The 24,232-nt window shown below is 36.8% G+C and overlaps 1 protein-coding gene and 2 non-coding genes across 3 annotated transcripts in view; 1 reads left to right on the top strand and 2 right to left on the bottom strand.

The window, feature by feature from the left end:
* LOC149962966 (protein kinase C-like) overlaps window positions 1-24,232 on the top strand; it is a 105,448-nt gene that overhangs the window by 38,771 nt on the left and 42,445 nt on the right. The window lies entirely within an intron of this gene.
* TRNAY-GUA (transfer RNA tyrosine (anticodon GUA)) lies at window positions 17,374-17,461 on the bottom strand. Its single transcript is given in 2 exon segments — window positions 17,374-17,409; window positions 17,425-17,461. It is a non-coding gene; the product is annotated as a tRNA-Tyr (tRNA).
* On the bottom strand, window positions 18,247-18,334 carry TRNAY-GUA (transfer RNA tyrosine (anticodon GUA)). The gene is given in 2 exon segments: window positions 18,247-18,282; window positions 18,298-18,334. It is a non-coding gene; the product is annotated as a tRNA-Tyr (tRNA).

The following is a 24,232-nucleotide window of genomic DNA, read 5'->3' as shown; positions in this document are numbered from 1 at the left end:
GAATGATTCCTAATGGTCAGGGAAAAGTCAGGGAATTTTAAAATGACCCCAAAAAATCCGGCAAATAATTTTTGAAAGATGTATTAAAAATACATATATATTTTTCAAGGTTTTACCTCAAAACTTAAATTAATTCTACAAAAATGGTCGGAGAAATTTTGCAATATGGTCAGGGAAAACCTGGAAATGTCAGGGAATTTAATTCCGGAAATTTTGTACGAACCCTGTTACAACCCTTTTTTTTTACAAATAATTAAACATAATCATTTTTTAATTAGTAAATAAGCGGTTGAAAAAAGCTATTAGTGATAAAAACTTGGTAGACGTGGAATAGCCTAAGTGATATAACTTCCTATGGTTATATAGTTACTATAATGGTTGTGTAACTAGTCATAAAACCCAATAAAACCGTATTTTTTACCATTTTTGGTAGATTTTCAGTAACTATATAGTCACTTTTCGGTCACTTTTTTAAAAATTTTAGTCAATAAACTCACTAAATTCTACTGTGTAAGTGAGTATCAGGCCTGTCATAACTGTGGTCGCGATAGAGGAAACGATCAAGTAGATGACAAATTCCTCGCGAATTACCGGAACGACAGTTAAAATGTTCGTAGTTCTAACCTCATCGATTAAATATTTTTTCTGGTGACGCTACATTCAGCAGGATATGAAAAACATTTGGCAGCGTTTAAACTCCGGTTTTTTTTTTCGCTTCATGAAAGTGACTAATTGGGGGAGTCGGCTGCTTCTGATGCGCCCTCGGAAACGAATGAGCACCTTTCAGAGGCACGCTTGCCTCTTGCCAAGAAAGAGAACTTTTGAGAAAGTCTTGAGACGCCAAGAACTCCGTGAAAGAAGCGTTTGTCCGAACCTTCTGTGGTTGCTCCTGGAGACTGTCTTCTCCTGTTTACTTACGAACTATTCGGGTTTTTTGGCGTATAAATTGTAGTCTTGGATACGCCACTTAGATTTCGATGCGTTTCTTTTCGAGGCGTTTTACGAAAGGTATGGAATTTGGGCCGCCTCTCTAAAAGTTTCTTGATCTCAAGACTTCTTACGTGCTGTAGTTTTAACGTTTCATCGTGAGTTTCGTTATCAAATCCAAAATGTAATTGAGATTCATCGCGTAGTTTCGTTATCAAATCCAAAATGTAATTGAGATTCATCGCGTAGTTTCGTTATCAAGTCCAAAATGTAATTGCGATTCATCGCGTAGTTTCGTTATCAAGTCCAAAATGTAATCGTGATTCATCGCGTAGTTTCGTTATCAAATCCAAAATGTAATTGAGATTCATCGCGTAGTTTCGTTATCAAATCCAAAATGTAATTGCGATTCATCGCGTAGTTTCGTTATCAAATCCAAAATGTAATTGAGATTCATCGCGTAGTTTCGTTATCAAATCCAAAATGTAATTGCGATTCATTGCGTAGTTTCGTTATCAAATTCAAAAAGTAATTGCGATTCATCGCGTAGTTTCGTTATCAAATTCAAAAAGTAATTGCGATTCATCGCGTAGTTTCGTTATCAAATCCAAAATGTAATTGAGATTCATCGCGTAGTTTCGTTATCAAGTCCAAAATGTAATTGCGATTCATCGCGTAGTTTCGTTATCAAGTCCAAAATGTAATCGTGATTCATCGCGTAGTTTCGTTATCAAATCCAAAATGTAATTGAGATTCATCGCGTAGTTTCGTTATCAAATCCAAAATGTAATTGCGATTCATCGCGTAGTTTCGTTATCAAATCCAAAATGTAATTGAGATTCATCGCGTAGTTTCGTTATCAAATCCAAAATGTAATTGCGATTCATCGCGTAGTTCGTTATCAAGTCCAAAATGTAATCGTGATTCATCGCGTAGTTTCGTTATCAAATCCAAAATGTAATTGAGATTCATCGCGTAGTTTCGTTATCAAATCCAAAATGTAATCGTGATTCATCGCGTAGTTTCGTTATCAAATCCAAAATGTAATTGAGATTCATCGCGTAGTTTCGTTATCAAATCCAAAATGTAATCGTGATTCATCGCGTAGTTTCGTTATCAAATCCAAAATGTAATTGTGATTCATCTCGTAGTTTCGTTATCAAATCCAAAATGTAATCGTGATTCATCGCGTAGTTTCGTTATCAAATCCAAGGTGGAAATTGCCAGGTGGGCAATAGTGTGGAAAATAGTGGAAAATTCCGGCCTGGACGAAAGATAATTTAGAGGACAATCTGGCCAAAAGTGGACAATAAATATTTGAAACAGCCCCGACGACATAAATTTAACGTCACACCATCCGGCGAAAAAATCACGTGACCGCCATGGGATAATATGTAATCTTTCCCCATATTCCCAGTAAGGGGGATATAGAATAAATGACCTGTAAAGGCTCTAGAATACATTTTAGGTGGAAATAAACCTACAAAACTATACATCTTGGAATGTCTAAAAGAAGGCTAAGGTGGCGCTGATGATTCTCGTAGAAACGGACGTGATTTACAACGGAGATGTTCGCCCGGGACGTGCTGAGCTAAACTCGGCTCCTAGTCGACATTAAGCCTTTTCTCGAACAAAAGTACACTTCTCTCCTTTTTAACCATCTAAATACGCGATTGTACGCGGAACTAAATCAGTTTCGTGAAGAACGTGACAAATGCTACGAGGTCTTCAGTGTGAGAATTTAAGGGTTTGTTAAATCCATTTAATTCCCGTGACGCGGGTGCATAGAAAATTTTCCGTATTTTTCCAAAAAAAATTAAAAAGTTTCCATTCCATGATGTGTCTAATATTGTTTGCAAATTTAAATAAAGCGGCATTGTCGCCTCATTTTTTCGAATCTGAAAGTAAAACTAAACCTCTAGACTAGTTTAAACTAATTAACAATGTAACTTTATTAATGTTTTGTAGTATGTTTACTGATATTAGACATTTTATATCAATAAGAAGTTAAAAACATAAAAACCCTTAAAAAGTAATTTAAATTTTTTATTTTTCCGGAAAATTAACAACACTACGTCTTTATAGCGACGTGGGTGAAACCGCAACTCGTTAGTCCTTAGATATTCCTAGTGTATTCTTGTATGGATTCCTGATATAAATAAATACATCACTTGTCCAAACGTCTCCAAAGCATTGTCGTGTTTGTCGGCGGCTCTGTTATCCGACGAAGCCCTGTATTTCTCAATGTTTTTTTAATAAAAAAGTGGTTTTAACCCTGAATTTTTTTCGATGGCTAAAACAGGTTTAAAACTAGGGTATTTTAAACCAGTCTGGCTGGTTTTTGCCAATCCTGCTGCAATTGTGGCTGTGCCATCTTGTTCGATTCATGTATCGCTGTCGGACAGAACAAGTCCAATCTCAATAAAGCTTTTTGCGCCTGTAGACGCGGCCGTATTTCCGGTTCTGCCCCCTGCCGCCTCGTTCTCGGTCGCCAAGTCCCGCTGGGCAGAGCGCCGCTTTACCACCAAATTGTGTCCTCCACTTGGCAAGGCTTAACAATAAGCCCTTTTCGCGCTCCGTTGCTTCCCTTTTCAATAGCGTCGTATAGTTCGCGCTTCGACGCGGGCATCCCGCACTGATTCGACTTCTTCCTCATCCGGGTACGCGTGATATCGGAATATGGTTTGATTCCTGATTTGTGTCGCCGAGAATACGAACTTAAAGGGGCTGTAGGAAGCCGGACCCCTTACAATATTTATTATACAGCATAAATATCCTCTCCTCGCGAACGTAGAATTGGAGCCTGGCGCCGCCGTAGCCGGGATTTCCTTTGGCGCCGAACCGTCGCCGCCGAGTTAATTACTTTTCGGCGCGCCGCCGATAAATTTTGATCTCGCCGCCGAATTTATTTCTTTGTAACTTGGAATTTTTGTTTTTCCAAATTTTCGAAAGGGGGAAGCAACTTTCTGCCCCTTCGCGCCACCACTGCCGAGAAAAATTTGTGAGCCACGCCGCCGTCTGGTAGGGCTGTCCGAGTACTTAGCCTTTTTTGAGGTAGAGTACTCGGTCTCGAATAAATAATTGGAGAATACTCGTCGATTACCGATTACAGAGTACCAAAAAATTGCATATTCGGGTATACCTGATTACTCGAATAAACTGCTCTCTAAACTCGTCGAGTATTTGTTTTTTCTATCCTCGTTGCTTCAAAGTTCAAAGAGGGGTTTTTACAACTTTTAACGGGGCAATAAACGCTACCTACCAAGTTGTGGAAACTGTGGTTCATTTAGATTAAAGGAATATTTTTCAGCGTTGAAAGTAACTTTTAAATTTAATTTCATAATTACTCGAATAAGACCAGCTCCTAATCAAGTACTCGATAACCCGACTCGTTAAAAATATTACTCTAGGTTTTTTTAGTTACGCGTCTCGAATAATAGTTTCCCCTTAATCAAATACTCGATTACTCGACTCTACTTCAATATTACTTGACTCGAATACCCGATGAACAAAAATTTCGTACTCGATAACTGACTCGATTGCCTAAAACCACTAATCGCACTGTGAATCAGACTTTTAAAAGGTTTTTGGACCGACGCAATAGACCATTCTATAAAATACTACCTATGTGCTTATTTACTTTTGTGTATAGAGAGGCAGAAGATTTGGCCCGATTTTTCATGAACCAGGGAGGCTTTTAAAAAAATTATCTGGCAAACCTGCCAACCTAGTTGTCTGGATAAATAGTGGATTTTTGAAACAAATCCTACTAATTTAACGGTTTCAGCTTTATACAAACCATTATAAATAGATAATTAACTACATCTCATTTATTTTGTAAATAGTTCAGCTATGGAATTACTATATTTTGAAATATATTATCTTAACGTAAGCTACCTTAGCTATATTTTGAAAATCCAGTTTATGGGTGACGCAGCTGACGCTTCTGGATGTACTTTTTAAATAGAAATGGGCCTAAGAAGAAATTTTAAACCAAAGAGTAAATAAGTTTGCAAGTCCTACTGAAGTAGCGCTAAGTTGTCTCTGTGAAAGTGTTTGGCCTGTTTAGCTAGGAATTTATAGAAAGGTCTATTCTTGAATTTCTGGTTCATCCTTTACGCTACCCTCAAGTGCCATTGAGGATACTACCATTAAGGTTACGGACTTGCTTCTCCTGGAGAGCCGCTCGTTTATGGGTGGATCAACGATCGCGTTTGCTGCCACCAGGAGCGCTTTTGTATTTCTAAGCAGAAAAGTCAATGGGATATTATATTTCAAATACGATAAATAACGTAATAAGTAGGACAATTAGCAAGAAATAACACTGAACTGATAATAATAAGCGAGGTTCTTAGACCCGAGTCATCTAGCGACTTTTAAAACCAACGCGTAGGAGGGTGGTGGCCAGCCCTTCATGCCGCGCGAACCAACAGTTCCCTACACTAACAATTACCTTCAACCTCTACAAGTTTTTATGGAAGGTGAAACCGAAGAGCTCGGGGGAAAACCCCTTAAACCAGCCTGGAGATAACTTGCAAACTCAACGCGGAAGGAGTTGTTCCGAGTTTTCACCTAGTGCGACAAACTGGGATCGAACCCGGCTCCTCTGGCTGCGAGGCGATAGGGCTCAACAGTCACCCCTCTGCCACACCACGTTTAAGTTATTGCGCAATCTAGGTTTAGTTCTCAGCACAGAGCCCCCTAGTGTCGAAATGTGACTAAGGCGAATTATACTAATTATATACCAAGAACGATAAATATATTCCGTTCGGTTCCAAGTCCCAGTCTGAGTCAAAAACAGAATTTTAATTGAAAGAATAGGAATCGTCATACTTATTGGAATTGTTACTTATGCTATTACCCTAGGATTATGCAATGTCAGCCTTTCCCGCGTGCGTTCCTGGGATCCTAGTGACCAAGATTATTCGTTCAAAGCAGATTCAAATAAACGTCTATTGTTATATCAGGGCTATTTAACTTTTCGGAGGTGGCATTACTCGTAATAAAAACTGGTGTGCCACAATTATTAACTTTCTTCTCCGCACCTGGGTAAAGAAGGCGAATACACTAATACGCATATAAGGGAGAAGACCCCTTTACAGGGGTACCGCCATTGTGTGTACATTTTAAATAATCTACTAGATGGCGCCATCAGTTTACAATCCTAAATAACAAAAATTATAATATCCGCGAAAGTCTAATTTAAATTGTGGTTATTTAAAAGCTGAAATTTCGTATAACTATATTTTCTAAACTATTTTATATAAACATTCAGCTTGAAAATTTAATTTTTTTTCAAATTTTGCGCCAAAATGTCCACGCTGGTGTCATCTAGTGTAGAAATACGAAATTAAAATTTTATACTCGATGGCGGTTTCTAAAGGTTTGTTTCCCTGTATGTAATATGCGAATTGGTGCATTGATAATGGGCAAAATAAATGAGTAGAACTTATGAAAATAATGAGAGGAGAATGTTGAGACCATTTTTAGCTCGGGCACGTAGTGGAAGATTGGATTAATAATAGTAGTGCGAGGGGTCGGACATTTACCAAAATGCCGTACACTTTGTCTAAAATCGCAAAATCTTTTAACTCTCTCTATGGTAAATTAACATTGAAATCCCAAAATCACTTCAACAAGTAATGATAAAATCGCCAAAATCTCTACGAAATCCCGAAATCCCGTACAAAATAATGGCAAGTGTCCGACCCCTCGTAGTAGTGCCTACCTGGATACAGACTTGTAAATAGTGTATATTTTTAAGAGAGTCCACTGGACCCGGACCCCTCCGCCGATCTATTTTTTCGACGAGTCCAAGACTCTTCCCCCTTTTTTCACCCCCTCGTTTAAATTTATATGTTCTTTAATCTCTCTTTATTCCTTCATTTGACATTCGAAAATAAATGTCACCTAAAAAAATTTTATGGTAATTATAAAAGAGACAGTCAGAAATCGAACTGCAGCATTATTTCATTATATATTCCCAACAACAAAGTTTAAATATTTTCATAAATAATTGTGATCGGGTAAATTAAAATGCTCGAAAATATTATCACAATTAATTGAACCATTAAAGTCATGATTTCAAACCCATCGGGCTTAATTATTTTTCTAACTTTATTAATTTTAATAAAACTAAATTTTTATATTCAATGGCACTGTTACAATTACTGTGCCTAATGGAATACAGAGTAACAGAGCAAGACTAACGAAGTATGGAAATTATTCCCCACACGGGCCACACCTGTAAGTTAAAGAGGTTTTTCCCTGGTGGCCCAAGTTTTCCAAATTTTTCGTTGGTCATTGTCAATTTCTATAGGCCTAACAGATAAGTAGATAGGGGAGTTCTAGCTCCGTGGGGAGTCTAGATTATCTTTGGACTAATATTCCAAGCAGTGATGGGCAATCTCCTCTCACCGTGAGATCAGTGAGAGCAATTGAGAGGAGGTGGGAGTTATCACAAAATTTTTAAAAATGCCCATCACTGATTCCGAGAGCTGACATAGCGACGGTCAGTATACTATACAGATGTCTCAAAGAGAAAAATAATTCTACTTTTTATTAAATTCTCGAAATATTTCCTCTTTTTACACAGCTAACGAAATAATTTGAGGGAGTCCCGTGGACTCTTTACTCCCTTCTAAAGACATTTTTTTAGGAGTCCCGTGATTTTTTTCAGGGGTTTTTGACGCGTGGACTGCCGCTATTTACAAGTCTGCCTGGATATATCACTTGGAAAAAACCTGACCAGCAAATTTATTTTGCGACAGCAGCGCCGCTTCGGCGAAGTTAACGGAGAATTTCCGAAACTCCCGTAACACGTAGCCTTCTAAAAGGCAGAACCCGTAAGAAACACTTAGCAAATGCACGCGGAACGCTAGAGTGAAATATCCAGGTAGGAACTACTATTATTTATCCAAGGTGGAAGCTTCACCCCTAAACCAGCGTGGTATTTCTGACGCCCACTGATCGTTCCACAGGGTTCGTACACTACCTGGAAATCATGGGAAAGTCAGGGAATTTGAATATGGGGTCTAAACATCAGGGAATTTTAAAAATTAATCCAAAAATCAGGGAAATGTCAGGAATAGGTCCGTTTATAAAGTAACATTGTCATTCTGGTTTTGATTAGAGATACGAATCGGTAATTTACCCTGGTAATTTACGCGGTAAATTACCCGGGTAACAGTAATTTACAATTTTCTCAGGTAAAATACGAAAATGGTAATTACCCTGGTAATTACCATGGTAAATTACCATCGTATTCGTATTTCACTGTTACTCAATTTTCTTTGATCTTTCGGGCTAAAATGTACCTAAAATACGTCGCACAAGATTACAAAACTCAAAACCTAACGTTATTCGCGTTTTAGTGTATTTTTGCATCGTTTAATAATGTAGTTTCACTCCAGCAAACACTAGATCATAGGCGTAAGCCGCGTAACGCTCTAACTCGAAGAGCTAGGCACCGCTGCGCCACCTAGATTCGTTTTGGTTGCGAATTTCCAAGGAGTCGAAGGTCGTGTTAGAATAGTTTGATACGTTTAATAGGAAGAATACTTATGTCTAGCCCTGTATACCTGTTCAATTAACTATCGATGAATCTGACGAGGATGAAAACGATAGTGAGTACCCTGAGGAATATGATGAAGTGATGATACTGATAATGCATCTCAAAATGAAGATAATTGATATTTTTTGGGCATTTATAACCTATTATGGTAATTTATAAAATGTATAATACCCAACAAAAGCGATTCTTCTTTGTATTCCTTGTTTTAATTGTAAAAAAAAACCTTTTTTAAAAAAATAAAATTACGGTAATTTAAGAACTCTAGTTTTGATGTTTCTGCTGCGTCACGGGTGACGTATCGATGACGTTTCACTACGAAAAGCCCTGGACCCAAATAGTAAATTCGACGAGGTATCCTGTTCTTAAGCATAAACGTCTACGTATTTCGTGACGAATGAGCTACATCAAAACCAGTTCAGCAAGTGTAACTCATTTTATAGAATGGCCCATTTAATTTCAGTTGCAATTTCCTAAAATTTAGGGTAAAAAAAAATACAATTTTCGAATAAATTAAATCGGGGAGATGGTCAGGAAAAACGTGTAAAAGTCAGGCCATTTAAATATGAAAAAAAAAAAACAAACTGTGGCAACCCTGAAAAACATTCAGCCTCCAATTTGATCTGAATATCTCCCACCTTTCGACAATTTCATTCTAACGAGATTCTGTTAGGAACGTTTTGCAATATAACTCACTCAAAACGGCGCTAAACGGCAATATGATCTCACGCCGAGAAATTTAAATTATCCTTTAAATTTACATGTTATTTCGTTTCGTACAAAATAAAATAGTATTCGTGTGACGTCATCATCGCTATAATGGCACGATCGCCTTCCTTAAAGCCATAGCCGCCATCTTGTTGAAATCTAACGCGAATGCTACCGATCCATTTGGTCGTAAAACGCCCAACGGCTATTTGTAAATAAAAATGGGAAAAAGCCGGCTACCACTAAACTCGCGACGAAAGCCAAGTTTGGAGATATTTAAAAACTTCTTTCTTTTCTCCTCCACTCCGGACCAAAAATCGAAGTCGGCCTCAAAATCCACTTTTAAAAGGGCCTGTCACTCCAGCAGTTTTGGCGGCCAGGGCAGCTCCTAACGCCCAAGTCTCTTCTCGAAACGAAACAAGTTGGGCAACTGCCAATATGTAATCCGGCGCTTAAGTCGCCATCACATTCGTGAAATAATTTAATATTAATTTTATTCTTAATGCACTGCATAAAGAATTAAATTAATATCAAGCATTGCATCAAGAATTACATTAATATCAAGCAATGCATCAAGAATTACATTAATATCAAGCAATGCATCAAGAATTATATTCATATGTTAATTATCGATGCAATGCATGATATTAATGTAATTCTCAAATTAATGTATTACGGTGAACGTTCAATTAATAATTACAATGTTATTAATCATATTAATTTATTCTTCAGTGACACAAGATAAAAGGGCCCAGTATTCCTAGACCAGAAAGCGACAAAGCCCTCTCTAAAATCTCTCTTTACCCCGAGTTAGTTTCTACCATTTGCATCGGCCTGCGGTGGTATGGCCCCTGGTGCTAGGTACACCAGGCTATAAATTCTGACACCATTTGCAATGGTGTCAACCAAAGCAAAATTTGCGAAGTTTGGTCCCTTTTATCGGAGTATGATACCTCGTCAGCTCCGATCTGCCAGACCAAAAAACAACAAGAGAAATTCAAATCCAATAGTTTCGGAAATCCAATAATAGGAAAAAGAACATGAGAAGTAGAAGGGGGCTCGGCATAATCCTTTCTAAGCGCGTACACTAACAGAATACGGCGGGGGGATGAAGTCGGGTGGTGGAAATGGCGATAAAAGTCAACGGAATTTAGTTTCCTTGACACGCGAAGAAAAGGACGTATTGGCTGGAATAAATCAGATTTTACATTTCAGATTTTATTTTTTGAATTTTCGTCTGGGTTGATGCTTTTACCTTTTCCGCCGTAGGTTCTTAATTTGTATTTTTCGTGAAATATGGAAATATTTATTAAGTTGAACCAAAAGTAAATGAACCGAAGTTATCAGACTGATATACTCCCCAGGTTGGAGGCGTTTTCCTTATGAAGTAACATTTTGACCTCGAATTTGAAATTTTGCGCGCTCCTAAAAACGTTTTTGGTTATATGAAACTATTTTTTTTACATAGAAATAGCTATACCCACAATTCCCAAGTGCAATTTATCGCGTCAAAAGACGGGGATGGAAATTAGCTTTTTTTTTACTCAATTTTCTCATCATTTTCATAAGGAAATCGCCCTCCGATTCTGAGCGTTATTTCGACAACTTCGGTTCATTTACTTCTGGTTGAACTTAAATAACATTTCAGGGTTTCTACAGGTCAGGTCAGCGAAATCGGGAAACTCCAGGGATATGTTAAGGAAATTTAAGAACTTGTAAAAAGTCAATAATTTTTCAAATTTTAAATTAAATTCCTTAAAATTTCGTAAGGTAATTTTATTGTAGTTCGATGAGTATTTCATGCATCTGGATTTTTTTAATATGGGAAAAAATTAGTTAGATTTTAAATTGCCACAGGTCAATGAAAACGTCAGGATAACGTTGAACTTCTGAGAATTTGATAAATTCAGGGAAATTTCAAGGAATTTGATTTAATATAAAATTTTTAGTAAGGTAATTTAACTGTAGTTTGGTTCTGGTCATCTTAAACGTTGCAATAAAAGTTTTTTGTTAAAATATAATAAATGTTTAAATGGTCAGGGAAAAATTAAAGAATTTTATTTTAATATTTTGGAAACCTGAATACATTTGATTTTAGATTTTATCAGTATTTAAACAATTTCATACAAATCCTTTAATTGAACGAAACTAAATAATAATACTAATAAAAAATACCTTTATTATAAATTTACATATTTTGTAGTAATAATTTTTATAATAATACTTTTTCGTTGGCTCGTGTGAATAGGCCTTAAGAAAGGTGGGCAAACATGTTGGCTCGTGTGAATAGGCCTTAAGGAAGTTGGGCAAAATGTTGGCTCGTGTGAATAGGCCTTAAGGAAGTTGAGCAAAAATGTTGGCTCGTGTGAATAGGCCTTAAGAAAGTTGGGCAAAATTGTTGGCTTGTGTGAATAGGCGTATAGAAAGGTGGGCAAAAACGTTGGCTCGTGTGAATATACCCTAAGTTTCTTGGCATTTTTTATTTAAACCAAAACAAAGCGGAAATTATCGACTTTCTTGATGAGCTTAAAGGTAATTAACGTCATTCACGTCACGCAATTTGATATAAAGCCACGGAAAGACAATAATCCGAAAAATCCAGTTCCGCGGCAAACGGAAGCACCAACAAGCGAAATCCGGGGCAGCCTGCTAACAAGCGCCGGCGGAATGAGCGGAAACCCGAGATTTACGAATGCCTTTCGCCGTTTCTTTTCCCCAAAGAAAAGTTCGCGCTGAAACAAAAAGGAGGATTGAACGAAGGGAGTGGAAAGACCAGGAAAAAACATCCCGGGCGTGACCTACTTCCGGTTAGAAAAAATGGAACCTTAGGTTGGCCGTTTTGAGTAGGGCTCAACGTTCGGATAAGAAAATTTCCGTTCATTTCTTTTATATCCATATCCGAAATTTATCCGAATAAAAACTTATTTGTTGCGTATTAAATCGTTTAATAGTCACGATAAATACACAGTTAATAAATTTATAATTAATTGAAATTTTGGCGGTTAATTTATCCGTTTCCCCGAGTTCTAGTTTTGAGTATTTACTTCTATTAGAGTAAAAACTTGTAGAGGTAAACGGTAATAGTTAGTGTAGGGAGCTGTTGGCTCGCGTGGCATGTCACCCTCCTACGCATTGTAACCCGGCCACCTGTTTAAAGGCATAATAAGTCGCTAGATGACTTGGGCTTAAGGTGGTGCCAAGGGTATTAGCTGATTATTATTATTATAAAGTCCCCTTCCTAGTCAAATATAGTTCGGACATACAACGGATTTGCCTGCGCTTTATCTTCATAATACCCAAGTTCAAATCTTTTTCTGTTCATAGCAGCGGCGTAGCAACCAGGTGTTAAGGGGATTATGTCCCTCCTAAATTTTCTACTAGAGGACAACACCCATTTTTGTCCCCCCCCCTGAAATATTGCGAATTTGTTTTTACAACCATTATGAAAAAGATAAATTTGTCGTTTAAAACTTCTAACAACAAAGTAAAAGCGAATTCAAATTTAGATTTTTTCAAATTGAAGTAAAATTTCCAATTATTGGTCCATTTTTATAATATGTAAGGAATGTACCCCCAATCTCAAAAACGGTCCTACGCCCCTGGTTTATTGATCTGGCAACAAAATCACGAAAGGTGGGCAAGACGGTCGGCTGATTTTATTGAATCCATACCTCTACTTGGAATGCTTATCGCGGCCGATTTTCGTCTCGATGTGGCTGAAGGTTTTTTGACGTCACTATGTCAACTTAACAAACAACAACGTGAGAGGGGCGCGCGTAAGCGGGGCCGATGTCGTCAGAGTGATCATACCGTACGCGATACATATTTTATTTTTTTTATATTTTCATAAATTTCAAATAAACTTTTTTTAGAGATTAATATGGCGAATTCCAAGTTAATAGTTAACTAAAATCTTAAAAATTCCTTTTTATAAATCTGAGCTTACAACTGCTTTTCAAAGAATTGGACATTAGGAAACTATTTTACTTGGGTTTACGAAAAACCTTGAAATCTGAGAATTGCGGGATAATTTAAATTTTACTCGGTTTAAGTAATATCTTAAATGTGTACAAATTCCAATCAAAACAAGCTTTGAACGTAAGAGTTACGCGTTGAACACTCATTTTAAATTTATTCATACTATTGAAATCAGTTCGTTTTAAATAAATATTGGAATTTAAAACATCGTGCCCAAAATAGAACCAAGTGATGTGATCTTATTGGTCATTGTCTGCCCCTTCTTGTCTGAACTCTCTTCCGGGTTGGAGCCCCTATGTCTTACTTTCACCCCCCTCTGGATGGCGTTTGGTATTTGATTGGAACAGCCACCGTCGTTAGAGGGCAGCACGGTCGTGGCTCGGAGCGTTAAAAAGGAATCTATTCCGGCGGGAGTTCCGATCGTAATCTGACTATTTCCTTTCGTCTAAACGCCGTCCCAGCTCCCGTCGTTGTCTCTACTGCACCTGATTTCTTAAGCCTTTCCCCCAATTCGCGCGTATGTTGTTTGGACCGACTACGTTCCTCCCAGTCACTTTTTATTGGGCCCTGCAAATGAATACGGCTGTACCGAGCCCCAAATCCAAGTTCCGCCCAAACCCGGGTCAATAAAAACACAACTCCTCCCCCCCCTCCCTCCGTTGCTGATCTAATTCGGTATACCTATATATACTTTGATTTCACACCCACGATGGTTCTTCATTTGTGATTTTCAGCCTGCGCCCTGTTCGTTTGGTATTGAATGGTATGGAATTTACGGTGTGGATGCTGTGGGGGTAGCGTCAAAACTTGACACATAATTTCGGTGTCGACTGTTGAGTCAGTGGCTATTGAGCGAGTTATTACTACAGACTTGTAAATAAGGGGTGTCCGGGTGTCAACTATTTCTCACATGAAATGGTTCATACATTAATAAGTTAATTAAATACATGTTAAAGCAACTGTCGGCTCTATCATTTCCACCTGCATGATGATAACGCCGTTGTTATTAGAGATGGCAATGAGTATATCCGATTCTTCGAAAAAAACGCCACTTTACTGGAGAGCGTGGTGCCATCTATTAATGGCAAAGGAAGCAAAAATTCAAAATAGCAAAACCATTGTTGAGTATTATAATTAGACAACTTAAACTCTATTTAGTGGACTCTAACCTAAATTATATATCCCAAAATTACTTAGGTTATTGTCAAATTAACAAACGAGCCAATCAACGCGAAGGGTACTTTTATGTCCCGCCTTTAGGGTCAAAATGTAGTATAAGCATCTTGTTTTTATGTCGATGCTAGCGACATCTGTTGAAAAACGAGCTAGTACACGTCGAACCGACACTCGCTTTAAATATATCAATGACAAAAATAGACTTGAGGTGCTTCCATGAAATCCCAATCTAAGTCCAATATTGACTGGACTTGCAACCTGTCTTTCGTTATACTTTCAAAGTACTGGCAGCATTGTTCCAAGTCTGGATTAGTGTGATGTTAACCATAACTAAGATGAAAGATATAAGTACGTAGTTGATTAGCACATCAGATATAAGGATCATTATGTGTAGAATACTGGGTTAATGTATTTTAAAGGGGAACGGCCAAGCCTTTCCTAATATGGCTTATTTCCGTATCAAAAGATAAACAAGACGTTCAATATACTAACACGTATCTTTTTTGTCTTGAAAAAATAGCTTTTGGCCCAAAAAGTTGAAACGAAAAATAACGCCAGGTGTTTGGGTTTGAATTTTTGCCGCCATCTTAGGGGCTGCCGCCAGCGCCCCTAACCCCGTATGAGCGATTGGCGAACTATCCTAACTTTTAAAATCGCGCAATCTGCGCTTAGGTCGAATTATAACTGGAACGCGCCGCGCGTGCAAAACATTTTTTCCGCGTCTTTAGCAGCGCCCGCCTTTACGTTGTTTTTCTGTCTCACCGACTTCTCACCAGGTGTCGCGGCGGACGCGCGCTTTTCGATTTCCCGAAATTTCTTTATTTTATTAAAAATTAACCACTCAATATTTTTTGATGCGGTTTTCGCCATAAATTTTAGTTTTTAACGTGCTATAGGGCTATCTAACTGGTTAAAGCTTGACTGTTCCCCTTTAATTTAAATTAAAGTATCATCTAGGCTGCTACCCAAGGCACCACCCCAGGCCCAAGTCATCTAGCATCTTTTAATGCCTTTAAACAGGTGGCCCGGTTAAAATGCGTAGGAGGGTGGTGGCAAGCCCTGCATGCCACGCGAGTCAACAGCTCCCTACACTCACTATTACCGTTAACCTCTACAAGTTTTTAGGGAAAGGATAAAACCCCTTTAACCAACGGTGAGATAAATTGTTAGATTCCGTAAATCAATGCGTTAAAACGTCTTCCCCCTATCTTGAGAAGAAACACTTCCTGAACTTATATCAAGCCTGAATGTATACCAAAAACTATGCAAAAACTCAGACTTAAAATTTCTAAAAAAATCTACTACTTCTAAGGAGCCTGGTGGAGAATAAAATTTGGCAGTCAAAAATCAAACACCGGTAAATTGTGCGGTGGTTTAGAAACAAATATTATAAATTAAATTAAAATAAAATTCTTACGCGCGATTTATATTTTTGACTTATGGCCAGGTTTGGGCTCAGTTTGCCCCACTGTGCGTCGTCTGATTTGTCACCTTCCTTTGAACATGAAGCTATGATACAGGGAGAATATTTTCATCCACTGACTGAGATAAATTCTAATCCTTGAAGCTCATGATGGTACTCCTTGGATAAACATATAAATATAGAAATGAATGTATTTATATTCTTGAATAATTAACGTTCATAGTGCCAAAACGAATCATACCAAGTTTTATCAAACGAAAATGACAGGTGCTATGGTTTTTTTTTTTTATCTAATTTGGGTGAAAGTAAAATAAGAAAATATATTTACTTGGCATTAGAAATTTAAGAATAATTTAAAGAAAATGTAGTTGATTTCGTAGATAAAATAAGGTATTTATTGGATACTATCCAAGTGGATACCAAAACGCACTTTTACGATTTCACTGGGATTATGTAATTTTTATTTTAAATAATTATCTGAATGTTTTTAGTAAATTATTTATATTCGAAGTTTATACTTAGGTAATGTTTTTTAATTACTTAAGACAAATTACTGGTGCAAATTAAGATGCCATAACTACGTCATCTAAGGCCTGTCCTAGTCGGCAAAGATAAAATAAAATCCTATAATTAATTATTAGTTATTTCAAAAGTTGGTAGATGGCGTGACTAATATTGAACACCATAGGTCGTATTTATTTTAGTTTGTTAATTTACGTTATACACAATTTTTTAAACGGAAATTAATAAAAGGTTTAAACGGTTTAAATAAAATAGAATCCTATAATTAATTACTAGTTATTTCAAAAGTTGGTAGATGGCGTGACTAATATTGAACACCATAGGTCGTATTTAATTTAGTTAGTTAATTTACGTTATACACAATTTTTAAACGGAAATTAATAAAAGGTTTAAACGGTTTAAATAAATAAAATCCTATAATTAACAACTAGTTGTTAACAAATATTAAAATATTTACTTTCATTTTTCTTAAATTACCTTATACACGATTTAATAAAACTTAAATTAATTTACCGTTTAAACGGTTTAAATAAAATAATACATTAAATTTAAAAAATTGTTCGTCGATCGGGATTTCAAAGAAATTATTATTAACTTAAAGGGGAATTGTCATCAAAACCAAAATTTACGAGGTTTTTTAACAGAATGATAGAAAATATATTAACATGAAATTTTTTGTATAACCATTCTCGGACGTTCTCTATCAATTTAAATGGTTTTTAACCAATTTTAGGGTGGTGACAGTTCCCCTTTAAACTCATTCAAGATGTAAACAAAAACCGAAATAGAAAATTAAATTAAAATATGGAATTAAAAGTTTTAAAGGAATAAATAAAATAAAATATTAAATTAAAAATTATTGTTCGTCGAGCGGTATTTCAAAGAAATATAAGCTAAAATCGAAATAGAAATGTAAATTAAATGTGAAATTAATAAAAGGTGCCAACTGAATAAATTAAATTTAAAAAAAATTTCTTCAAGCGGGATTTTAAAGAAGTTGTATAAACAAAAACCGGAATAGAATAGAATTTAATTTAATTTAAATTTAATATGAAATAAAAAAGTGTTGTCCGTCGAGCCGGATTTGAACCAGCGGCCTATGGATGCCCACGAGTCAACTCTACAGTCCACCGCTCTACCAACTGAGCTATCGACGGTTGATACACTATGTCTCTTAACTTTCTGTTTGTGGGGAATTCGTTATCTAGGTCGCCAAATATGCTCGAATTCGCATAGCTTAGTTTGAAGTCGGTAAAGTTTTGCCTTAGCGCCGGGTTGGGAAAATCCCAAAATAAGCTTTGGTTTGGTTTTAACCAGGTTTTTGTGGTTTAAACCAGGTTATTTTAAAACACTGGTTTATATTACTTTTAAACTCTTTTTCGCTGTTGTTAATTATTCTGAATTGTACACACTGTTCTTTATTACCTAAAATTTAATTTGAGTAAAAAAATTAAGTACCAAAATTATATGCCTAGATTAAAAAAAATTAACTTATTTATTTTCTGGGTCTATACTTAAAAGGGTTACACTTCTTTGTGAATATTTCACTCTCTTTAATATCTTTGTTAAAGACTTTAAACAAAAACACAAGTTTAGATACGTTCTCTTTGACTAGTCGATTCAATAATACAAAAGTCTCGCCAGAAACGAAGTTTTAGTTTCTGTTATGTACAAATATTTTGGCCAAGAAGACTTTTGGTTTTAGTTTCATAGAGTTTAGGTAAGAAAATGTGACAATAATTTAGAGTGAATGTTAAAGAAATAATAAGAGTTTAGTTAATGAAAAATTTTAAAGAAATAATAAGAATTTAGTTAATGAAAAATATTAAAGAAATAATAACGTAAATTAAATTTGATAAAAATGCAGATTAATCAAAAGTTTGAACAATTAGAAACCGAAATAGAATTTAATTTAAATTTAATATGAAATAAAAAAGTATTGTCCGTCGAGCCGGATTTGAACCAGCGGCCTATGGATGCCCACGAGTCAACTCTACAGTCCACCGCTCTACCAACTGAGCTATCGACGGCTGATATATTATCGCTAACTTTTCCACTATTTGTTCGAAAGCATCTATCGCAGTGACCCAGATTATTTCTGTGGATGGAGAGATAGGGCTGCTTGAAAGTTGCGATTTGGAAAAGGGAAAGAAAAACTTGATTTGTCTTCGAGTAGAAAAAACTGGTTCTTGAAGTGACAAGGACAAAAAGTTTTGATTAATCGGTTCTATATAAAATTCCACGTCGAGCACGTGACTTCCTTATTGAACACGGCCATTATTATATTTAATCGCGCGGAGATTAAGCTCCTATGCTCCGTAACGTGTACGGATAACGCGTAGGGAGTGCCTTGAGTGCTTAATGTTTTATGAAATTGGTCTGCAAAAAATTCCTTATCTGTTAGGAAACAATAATTGTCTTAACTGGTTTTAAATCGTAAATTAAATCACTTAATAAATATTTGATTAAATTGCATAATTTTGGTGTTGTAAGTCGGAAAATTTTTTTCCGCAATGTTTTCCGTATTTTTCCGAAAAAAAATAAATTAGTTTTCATTCCATGATTAGTCTAGTATTGTTTGTAAATTTAAATAAAGCGGCATTTTGCCTTATTTTTCAAATCTAAAAGTAAACATAAACTTCTAGACTAGCTTTAAACTGATTAACAATGTAACACTATTAATGTTTTGTAGTATTTTTACTGTTATTAGACATTTTAAATCGATAAAAAGTTAAAAACATTAAAAACCCTTAAAAGGTTATTTGTTTAAATTTTTAATTTTTCCGATTTGCGTAAAATTAACAAACTACATAATTTATTTCAATGGTGTAGTTATAATTATGTACAAAATGTCAGAACAATTACAAATTTAAAGAAAACCAAGTTGTAATTAAATTTAAGATTAATTTAAATGGTATTTTACAATTAGTCGAAAAGCCGCGTTTTATTAAAAATTGATATTTAAGAAAAATTAAGTTTTTGATCCACGAAGAAATGAACAACTATTAAAAACTTGATGAAATTTTTTTATTTAAGTTTGTTCTTCATTGATCAATAACGTTTAGGAGTAAGTATACTCGGTATTTAAAATTACTTATCGGATTTAAATAAACCTTGGATGTTTTAAATCAGCGAAAATTGAAATTAAACATCCCAAATCACCGAACGTCACAAAGAAATATTCGTTAAAAAATCATTCGTGTATCGAAATTTCACCTGCTCTTCGTTTTCCCCCCGTTCCCGTTTTATCCAACGTGCTTAATCTCGACTTAATCTGTATTCTTAAAATGTTCCACATATAATAAGTTCGATGATTCTAACGCGAATGCAGGATTCGTCTTGAAAGTAAATTTCATCGTTAAAAACCAATAAGATATATTTGTTCGGAAGATGTAATAGCGGAGAGGTTAAGCAACCCACATTACGAACGCGAACGTCCAGGCTTCCACCCGCGCTTTGGCCAGACATTCGGTAAACATAACTTGTCAGTAAGGGGATAAAGTAACTCTAAAGTCCCATTCTAGGCCAAGCTAGTTTGGATAAACTGTTGGTCCAAAAGCGTCGTGGCTGGCCTTAGACGTTTCCGGTCGTAATGCGGGGTGCTCAACCCCTCTATTAGGGCCTGCCTTTTTATTGAATGGGGCCTGGGGTAATGGACGCCCATCGGCCCCGAAATAAGGTCGTTGCGAGAGTAACGACGCCGAAAACACGATTTAGACCGGGGCTGTTTCGGTGTGTACAGACTGTACCAATCCAATCGGTGTTCTTCCTGCTATACATCTAGGCCTTGGCCCGTCGTCCGCACTTATGGCCTTACGGGGCCCTAACCAAAAAAATACAGGGGGGAGTAAGTAGTGGGGGAGGAAACATCGCAATGAAATTCGTGTCTCGGGATTGTGACGGGGACCATTCTCGGTACTTGTTGGGCTCGTTCGGCGACGTGCCGGGCCCGCTCGTTTAATATTTAGCGGCCCCGCGAGATGGCGCCGCCGACCAACTGTGGAGCGGTAAATAATGTCCGGCTGCCCGGCTCTTCTTTCCACTTTGCTAGACTGCGATTGCGTGGTTGAACTTGTGCCGGGGGTTACGAGACAGTTAGCCGTGCCGGCGCCTGGATTTTTGATTCAGGTAGATCAAGTGTAGGAGGGCCCATTTCCTTGTTTTAAATCCCTCCTTTGTTTTAGATTTTGCCACTCCCTTGATTTAAATTTAGTCGGGTCCTTTTTATTAACTGAAGTGGGAGAAATATGGTGGTTTATAGGCTAAATTTCAATATCAATGTTCCCTGTAATAATTTTAATTAAATTTTAAAGTTAACCCCCAAAGTTGTTTTTTCCTTATCGTAAAAGTTTTGGGCTCCCTTGGAAACATTTGGGGCCCTCTTTTATATTTTCAAGGTAGACCATTGCATAGCTTGTTTACCCCTTGGCGCTGACAGCTAGTAGCAAGAAACACAGCACCCCACACAAGGATAACGCAACCCGTCGTAATTCGTGCATTTTCCTGTGTACAGTTTTCATTGGTTAGACGCTTTAGCGCCTGCTGCCGTCGGAAGGGGAAAATTTATTAAATTGTCTTCCCCCCCGCCCGTAAAACGTGCAGCGAAAAGGCTCGTTCAATGAAATTTGTACACAACACAGCGTTAGCGTGTTTAAAGGCTAGCTGCGTTATCCTGGTGTTTGTTGCTCCTAGCTGCCACTGAGAACGAGAGGTAACTATGGACTTGACTGGGGACTAGCGTACAGTGTTTCCACTCTGCGGTAGAGATTTTCGCCTATTTTAAAGGCAATTTTACCAGTTTTCGCCGGTTCTATAGTCGATTTTCGCCGCCGTTTTCGCCGCAATTTCCCTCCATAGATTTACCTTAATTTTTTTAGTGAGTGTCACTGCATATTTTACTTCTCTTTATTTCCAATCTTAGATTTGGGCAATATTTTTTTATTAAAAAAAATACATTTTATTTCTTCAAATGTTATACATTTTTTATTGGTATATATAAAAATTGAATGGGCGGACATAGGGGGCAGAGTAGAGGGACTACAGAGACGACGATTTTTTAGTTTTTTTGACTGAAAATATCGAAAAATATTTTCGCCGCAATTTGCGCCGTTTTCAATGGTTTTCGCCGCTTTTTCGCCTTTTCGCCGGTTTTAAAATTTATGGTGCCCACCGAGACAGTTTTCGCCGAAAACGCCCTTTTTCGCCGCAAAGTGGAAACACTGCTAGCGTATTGAAGGTGGATTACAACGATTTTGGCATTTCTGCGGACTTAACTGCAAGTCGACTCTCTTACATTGTTAGTGCGATTTATCACATGGTTTCTTTGTAATTTGTTCTAATTTCATTTCATCGGGGAAATTGTGAAATCCTACAATATATAACATTGTATACGTAATAAAAAATATAACAAACGTCGAATTATATTCTACATAATTTATTTATTTTTAGTAAATCTATATAAATATAAATCTATATGGTTTCAATGTTATGCAATTATAGCGCGATCAAACAATTAAATAGTTGATTCTGAAATATAATATCGACAAATACATGTACAAAAGAGATAATTTTATGGGCGCGCGCTCTTGATATATTAGTAGATTGTGGCTCGCGCGATTGTGCACGCGCGTTGAAAATGAAAAATAAAGCGCGTGCTCAAATACTTTAACCATACAACAGAAAGTAACCGAATCATGTGACCACCGATCTTTTTCGGAATCACCTATTAAATCGATAACTCATTTTTCAACTTTAAATAGCGCCATCTATCGTCGAATTGACGAAATTTGAAACCGCGTTCAATTTTAAGCCGGTTTTCGAGTATCGAATTTCCCGTAAACTGCTGATGGATCGGTCTATTAGGAACGGGGGGGGGATATTTCCGGTTCACTCCCCCATTCTTAAAATTCCCCTCATTCCAAAATAAGGTATGGTTGAAAATTAGGCCATTTTCGTATTACACCCTTCACCTTGAAAACCGACTACATAGTTATTCGGTTTAATCCGTCTTTCACTGGTAGTTGGCTGCATAGCACACGCGTCTTGCAGAGAGCCGACTTCCAGTGAAATACAGAGTAAACCGAATAACTACGTAGCCGGCCTTTAAGAAAGGAAAATTGGGAGTATAGGTAGTTGCCACGTGACGTCATTGTCTCTGTAGCGCCGCCATATTGAAGGAATTTCCCGGTAGAAGTTTCTTATGGCGGAGGGGGCGAAACTAAGAGGTATAAAGGGAGACGAAATCACTAAGTCCATCTTCTCTTTGGAAAGCAGCTGCTGCCCGTCGCTATGACGACGCGCGGGTGAGGGGGGGCGGAGAGACACAGTATTATTTTCTATTAGAATAATTTAAGAAAGAATTGGTACTTAGACGGGGGAGGGGGGGGCGCTTGCTATACGTATCAGGTTCGATAAAATGATTTATTAAAAATTTTAAGTTCATTTTATTGTAGATATATATTTAAATACATTTTTGTTAGTATTTAATTATTTGAACTAACTATATACTGTTAATTTAAAGTAGTTAATTGTTATTTTCGGAGGGGCGTCATTTTTTATTTAAAAAACCGATTATTTCAAATAAATGAATTGTTTTCCTGTCTAATTTATGCATACTTTGATAAATCTAATTAAGACGTCGATACTAACAGAGTTAGAAATTTTTTGAAGTTTAATTATTACTACTATTCTTTGATCATTATTAACAGATTTTGGGATTTGGGTTAAAAAAAACCCCTATTTGATTTTGATTGACACATTTTTGGAGTTGGGTTGGAAATCCTATTTGATTTTGACACATTTTTGGAGTTTGATTAGAAATACTATTTGATTTTGACACATTTTTGGAGTTTTGGTTAGAAATCCTATTTGATTTTGACACATTTTTAGAATTGTTTTAAATCCTATTCTTTGATTTACTTCTATTTCATTGACTTTTAACGGCTCATTGTACTGGCTTAATAAAATTTTAATAATGATGAAATTTAACCACTTGTATTTTAGTTTTCACTTACTAGAGAAACAATTAATTTTCGTGTATGATTTTCATGAATATACGATCTAAAAATAATGACGGTTCAAAGAAATTGTGTTCTAAAACGTTAAACGAAACAACCTTGCAAAATCCCGGGTTAGTTAAACGGAACAACCTTGCAAAATCCCGGGTTAGTTAAACGGAACAGACATTGTTTAGCGCCTAAACGCAGGAGCCATTTCCTCTCACTTCGTCCGCCATTATCAATCACCTAGCAGCCATTACGTGTGCTGATAAGGGGAAAATTCCAACAGCGACCCTAGTGACGCTTCTGCTACAGGGATTTCGCTCATTTCAAACAGACTTGGAAATAGCGGGAGTCCTGGGGTTAATGGCTCTTAAAAAAAATCAGGGGCCCTTAAAATAAATCATTTGAAAGGGGGTTGCGGCCACTTGGGCCCCCAAAATTAATAAAAATTATTTATTACAAATTTAACGGAAATCCCGGAAAAATATTTTTTTACGCCGTTGCTGAAACGCTGTTTTCCTACTCTAGTCGAGAGCGTTAAAGTATTTCCAAGTCCGGTTTCAAACAAACCGTTCTCAAGAAAACTCACGAGAAGATATTACGTCACCTCCTATGAGAAGGACCGTCCAAATTTTGAGCAGTAGTTTCTATTCCTCGTATATTTTCTCGGTTCTGAAAAAGTCCTTATTTTTCGATCCCAATTTACTGCATAATAAATGCTAATACTTCCCCGGCGGACTTCGCAGTTAATGCGCGACAAGAAACAACCCAGAAAAGAAAGAAAAAACGCAGCTACTAAGCCTAATTCTCGATGGGCCTCGTGACGTCATCGAACGCTTGTTCAAAGGAGAGTTTCGCTCCCTCTCCTAATCTCGAGACCTCTCTGCATTTTCAAGTGGCGCCACCTACCTTTGGATGTCCGTTTTT

Source organism: Leiobunum rupestre, chromosome 1 (assembly GCF_980474605.1).
Source record: "Leiobunum rupestre chromosome 1, qqLeiRupe1.1.hap1, whole genome shotgun sequence".
Taxonomy (NCBI): Eukaryota; Metazoa; Arthropoda; class Arachnida; order Opiliones; family Sclerosomatidae; genus Leiobunum; species Leiobunum rupestre.
This window is presented reverse-complemented; position numbering and strand designations above follow the sequence as displayed.